The sequence below is a fragment of the Limulus polyphemus genome, unplaced genomic scaffold, assembly GCF_000517525.1.
Source record: "Limulus polyphemus unplaced genomic scaffold, Limulus_polyphemus-2.1.2 Scaffold14402, whole genome shotgun sequence".
Classification (NCBI taxonomy): domain Eukaryota; kingdom Metazoa; phylum Arthropoda; class Merostomata; order Xiphosura; family Limulidae; genus Limulus; species Limulus polyphemus.
This window is the reverse complement of record NW_013680012.1, coordinates 34-5,975: the sequence shown is the minus strand read 5'-3', so window position 1 is coordinate 5,975 and position 5,942 is coordinate 34. Positions and strand designations below refer to the sequence as shown.

The 5,942-nt window shown below is 34.8% G+C and overlaps 1 long non-coding RNA gene across 2 annotated transcripts; it reads left to right on the top strand.

Annotated features, from left to right (window-relative positions):
* The first annotated feature begins 518 nt into the window (after positions 1 to 518).
* On the top strand, positions 519 to 5,350 carry LOC111084181. Of its 2 annotated transcripts, none has more exons than XR_002609431.1 (4): positions 519 to 571; positions 1,962 to 2,025; positions 3,249 to 3,326; positions 5,107 to 5,350. It is a non-coding gene; the product is annotated as an uncharacterized LOC111084181 (long non-coding RNA). The 2 variants fall into 2 exon arrangements; XR_002609430.1 differs by having other exon boundaries at positions 527 to 571; positions 3,249 to 3,308; positions 5,107 to 5,347.
* The last annotated feature ends 592 nt before the right edge of the window (positions 5,351 to 5,942 follow it).

Sequence of the window (5,942 nt, the reverse complement as noted above, 5' to 3'; positions counted from 1 at the left end):
TATCTAATATTATAGAAAGATACATCACTAGGGTTATGCCAAATCACCTAATATTATAGAAAGATACATCACTAGGGTTATGCCGAACCACCTAATATTATAGAAAGATACATAACTAGGGTTATGCTGAACAACCTAATATTATAGAAAGATACATAACTAGGGTTATGCTGAACTACCTAGTACCACAGCTTTGTAAAAATATTTCTGGAGCTGGAAATTTAAAGGCTGTCCTGCATTAGTCCGACAAACTTAAACAGTCTGACTTACCAAATCAATATGTAGGAACATTTCTATCTGCTGAACATTTGATGACACATAATTCTGATGGTTGATAATTACAATGCTAAGAGTTAGACATCAATAACAGATTTGGTTAAATACTCTCTCTCTCTAGTGACTTTGTTGAATATGGGTAGATGATCAGTATATAATGTATGCTATTGTGTGTATGAAAAAATGGAGGTTTAATATACAAATATGTGTTATTACTTATGTAAATATATTATGATTACAGAATCAAGCTTTGAACTAGCAGCATGTTAACCAAGTCTGTTCAGATACATTCCAGGTTTGAGTGATTTAATACATAAGCAAGAATAAAGAGGGTTGAATATGTTATCTTAAAATGATTTTTAATATTGAAATCAGTAAGTCAGGTGACAACCAAAGCCAACAGAAAGAGTTGGTAGTACAGAATGTATTATATCTACGTTTTTGACATTGCTTGGAATTTCTTGGGTAGTGTGAGTGCTTTTAGGAAGGGTATGTAACAGCCCTTTCTGACATGAAATATTCAAACACTCAGATTATAAACAGATTATCTCTTGTACTTATTGGCATTGGAAAACTAAGGAATATGGGTCAACTTTGGGCACCAGGACTATCCTGAAAGATAGTGATACCTGCAACAAGTCATACCCCATTTGTGGTAAGCAAAGTGCAGTGTATTGTAATAGGTGAGAATCTATGAACACAGAGGTCCGTAGCAAAAGTCGGTAAGCAAAGTGCAGTGTATTGTAACAGGTGAGAATCTATGAACACAGAGGTCCGTAGCAAAAGTCGGTAAGCAAAGTGCAGTATATTGTAACAGGTGAGAATCTATGAACACAGAGGTCCGTAGCAAAAGTCATATTCTGAGTAAAAGTTTGCAATGTAATAAAGAGATGTCTTCATCTGAAAAAGTGACCCCCAGTCACAAGTACGTAAGCTGCTTCTGTGACAAGAGATCTCCTCCTAGAAAAGTGACCCCAGTCACATGTAAATAAGCTGCTTCTGTGACAAGAGATCTCCATCTGGAAAAGTGACCCCAGTCACATGTAAATAAGCTGCTTCTGTGACGAGAGATATCCTCCTGGAAAAGTGACCCCAGTCACATGTAAATAAGCTGCTTCTGTGACGAGAGATCTCCTGGAAAAGTGACCATAGTCACATGTAAATAAGCTGCTTCTGTGACGAGAGATCTCCTCCTGGAAAAGTGACCATAGTCACATGTACGTAAGCTGCTTCCGTGACATATCCATTCAGTTATTGGATACTTCAAATGGCAAGAGAATAAAACGAGCATTCATTTTGTTCCATATGAAACAAAAACATTCTGGTCGGTGAAATTCCTCGATGCAGCACGTATGAATTTCTGTGTGATCAGAATATTTAAACAGGCACTGGGAAATATGTTGTCTTCATACAATAGATGGATTATGGGAAGAAGAAGGAAGGATTGGTGTGCTTTGAATATGATAGCCTTACGATGAAACCTTTTCCAATAAAAACAACACTGCAGGGCTACTTGTCAGAACATGGCACAGTGTAGTGACATGGTCTAATGACATGATGAGTCTCCAAAATCATTTTAATATAATGTACTCAAATTCTGTATATGTATATAAATATATACTCACAATTAAAATATTTTTAATTGTTGTGCTTAATTATACATTATTTAAATTTATCTCAAATAGGGTCCCCCAGTCTCAGGGGCTGGTCCCCAGAGGTCAGGCACGCCTATCATGCCCAGCCCACAAGGTAAACCTTGTCATGAATTAACTTATAGAACTGTATAAGTATGATTAGTGATAAACTGTGATATTGTGAAACCTAACAATAGTGTCATCAGTTGTTGTATGCTCTTAAAACATTTGTGGTGGTTGTTACGTTCCTAATATATTTTCATGTTGGGAACTATATGAACTGTTTAAATATTGTATATAGCTTTAAGGTTTTATATTTTCTTTGTAATAGTGCTCATAAGATACCTTGTGGCACTACAAGAGTTATAAACTATTTATATCAGACACTTGTAATAGTTATTCTAAGATAATTTATATTGTAACCCAGCCAGATGTCTTATCTACACAATAGTGAAACATTTAGTGTAATTAAAATTTTCTTTTACCCATGTCTTATTGGAAACTCTCATAGGGCCAGTATAGAAGCATGTGATCCAAATTATTACCAGTCTTATTAGGATGTAATATCGCACTAACAAATCGTGCTTCGCTAGCTTAGGCATTATACACCATAAGACCTAGTGTGACTGATATCAATAGTATTTCAACTGAGACTTTGTATTATGTAGTCCAGCTGGCTATGTGAGCTCTGGTATAAAGTGAAAAACATCTTGGCATCGGTAGCATAGAACAAACAATAAACACTGTTTAGTGGAAGATTCTCTCGAGCCACTGGACAATGATTATTAAGTCTTGTTGTGATATAGTATCACACCCATTACCCATCAAAATATACATGTTTGTTAAACAGGAAAAAAGAAAAGTAACATAATGTAGTTGGTAAAAATTGATTCAGTTTTGCGCAAAATATGGTTTAGATGAGTATTCCGTAAGAATTTAGTTATTGTGTACGAGTTTGAACAGGTTAGTGTTACTTTGTTTTTCTAACTGAGGTTAGAAAGGAACTCAGTATTCAGGGTTTCATTCTAGGGCCAAATAGAATAAAAGTGAAATTACAAAGCCTGAAAAATTCATATCGAGTACTAGTTTTTATTCAATCCGAATAATCCCTAAGTGAGCAACATGTGTAGGTTTAATGGCAGATGTTTTCTTTAACATGCAGTTTTAAATTATCTGAGATACTCTAGTATTTACTAACGTTAGGCTTTGCACCAGTTATATATACAGTAAACTGCTTAAAGGCCCTACGTGAAACTCTGACTTTTACATGTACTACTATAAAACGCTTGAGGCAAGTAAACCATATCGCTTACTTAGTCCAGTGTTCGTGTATTTTAGGATCAACTGGCCCATTCTCTCCTGCAAGTACAAGAATGAATGCTTCCAACTCACGGCCAGGTGAAGACAGCACCCTCTGTACTGTCTTATTTCTAATACTTTCTTTCAGAGCTTATTTATAACACAGAAATAATTTATTAATTCTAAGTGTGTGTGTTTAAGTATTGCTTTATGAATTTTTCTTCTTTTAAAAGCACACCATTCACTATTTTATACCTGATGTACATCTTGTCTAACACCTACAATGTTACCATTACTCTGGACCTGACGTACATCTTGTCTAACACCTACAATGTTACCATTACTCTGGACCTGACGTACATCTTGTCTAACACCAACAATGTTACCACTACTCTGTACCTGACGTACATCTTGTCTAAGGTGTTAGACAAGATGTACGTCAGGTACAGAGTAGTGGTAACATTGTTGGTGAACAATATTACCACTACTCTGTACCCGACGTACATCTTGTCTAACACCAACAATATTACCACTACTCTGTACTATTATAGTCTTTTATATGTACTGTAACATACACTACATGTTTAGTGAAGTTTTTTTTTTAATAACTTGTTTTGAAGAAGTCTTGTGCTAAGTTGGTACCTATTTACCCTAAATTTATATTATGACCTCATTTGTAACATTTAGACTATTTGTAGGCCTAATTTATCAAATATCATTTTGTAACAGTTCTGTTTTTTAAAAGTACGTTTCAGTTGACAGATATATTTAGATACTACATTAGTTGCAAAGAACATACATTCATTACTTAATTAACTATTAAGAGTAAATTTAATTTTTAATTGTTTGAGAACGTGTTAAGAATAAAAGCTTTGTATGAAATTCTTTTTTTTTAGCAGTTTTTATTTCGCCAAAAAATTGACTTGCTTATTGATTTAGGATAAACAATGCTTTTTAAAACAAAATATTTTCTCTATTGGCTTAGGATAAATATTAGTGTCTAATGAACAACAAGGACTTATGTATTGGTTTAGGATACACAGTGGTTTCTAATGAACAAAATTTACTTGTGTGTAAATAAGTATTGTTTAGTATGTATTTCAACTTTTATTCTGTTTTATTAACAATGATTCTTTAATTATTTTATAATTTCCGTTTCTTTATATGTGAGAACTTTCCATTCTTATGTCGTTACGAAAACTTGGAAAGTGTAGCCAGCTAATATTGATATACATATCCTTCATTATCTCATGACATCTCAGCTTTATCAGTATTGCTTTAGGGTTTTCTACGATGTCAGAAAGACCAGTCAAATGTTGTGTGAAGGTAAAGAAGGGTAGATATTGTAACTAAGATGAAAATAATAGAAGCGTAGCCAAGATAGGGGGAGGGGTAGTAAGGTTGCAATAATAAATATGAGAATAAAATATATCTAAAATTACAAGAAAGAAGTGTAGCTAACAGGGTAAAGTGAGTGTTGCAAGCCTGTAGTGAGAACAGCGTAGTGTTTATGCACATTTCTCATCATTAAACAGATATATACCTACGTAGATGCAGTAACAAAACATATCGGTTGTTTTCCCCACCCACCCTACTTTAAACCAAGAAATTGGTGTAAAACATCAAGGTAAGTTTGATGTAAGTACCTTTGTGGGAGGTTCAAGATGTAACTGCTAACACTAAAGGTTATAGGCTTTAAGATAACATTCCACGGAAGAATGTAGTTTAATGATTCATAAAATAAAGGTACTTGGGCCTTTTCTATTTAGGGTACTTTTTAGGTTGTAATCGTACAGTGACGGACAGGTGAAACCGTTCTTCTATGCTATGTTGAAAGCTAAGCTAGACGAACTGTATCTCTCATGTAGTGCTCGATTGTATACTAATTTTTTTCTAGATTCGTCAAGTTCTGGTGGTGAGAGTATGTATACGATGATGAAATCAGCTCCTGGAGGAAGTATGCCAGGGGTAAGATTAATATCGTTAAATGTACTGGATTTAAGTGATCATTTCTGTGGCTAACTAGTTGATTGATCTGTGTAACAATAAGTGAACGGTTGGAAGTATGCCAGGGGTAAGATTAATATCGTTAAATGTACTGGATTTAAGTGATCATTTCTGTGGCTGACTAGTTGATTGATTTATGTAACGATAAGTGAACGGTTGGAAGTATGCCAGGGGTAAGATTAATATCGTTAAATGTACTGGATTTAAGTGATCATTTCTGTAGCTGACTAGTTGATTGGTAACAATAAGTGAACGGTTGGAAGTATGCCAGGGGTAAGATTAATATCGTTAAATGTACTGGACTTAAGTGATCATTTCTGTGGCTGACAAGTTGATTGATCTGTGTAACGATAAGTGAACGGTTATGATTGTGACTGAGTAGAAAGTTGAGTTGCTAGATAGACAGTTGGATCAATTAGTAAGTGGTTATGTTTGTGACTGAGTAGAAGGTTGAGTAGTTGGATAGACAGTTGGATCATTTAGTAAGTGGTTATGTTTGTGACTGAGTAGAAGGTTGAGTTGCTGGATAGACAGTTGGATCAATTAGTAAGTGGTTATGTTTGTGACTGAGTAGTTGGCTTGGTTGTTGGATCGATTAGTAAGTGGTTATGTTTGTGACTGAGTAGTTGGCTTGGTTGTTGGATAGACAGTTGGATCAATTAGTAAGTGGTTATGTTTGTGACTGAGTAGAAGGTTGTGTAGTTGGCTTGGTTGTTGGATAGACAG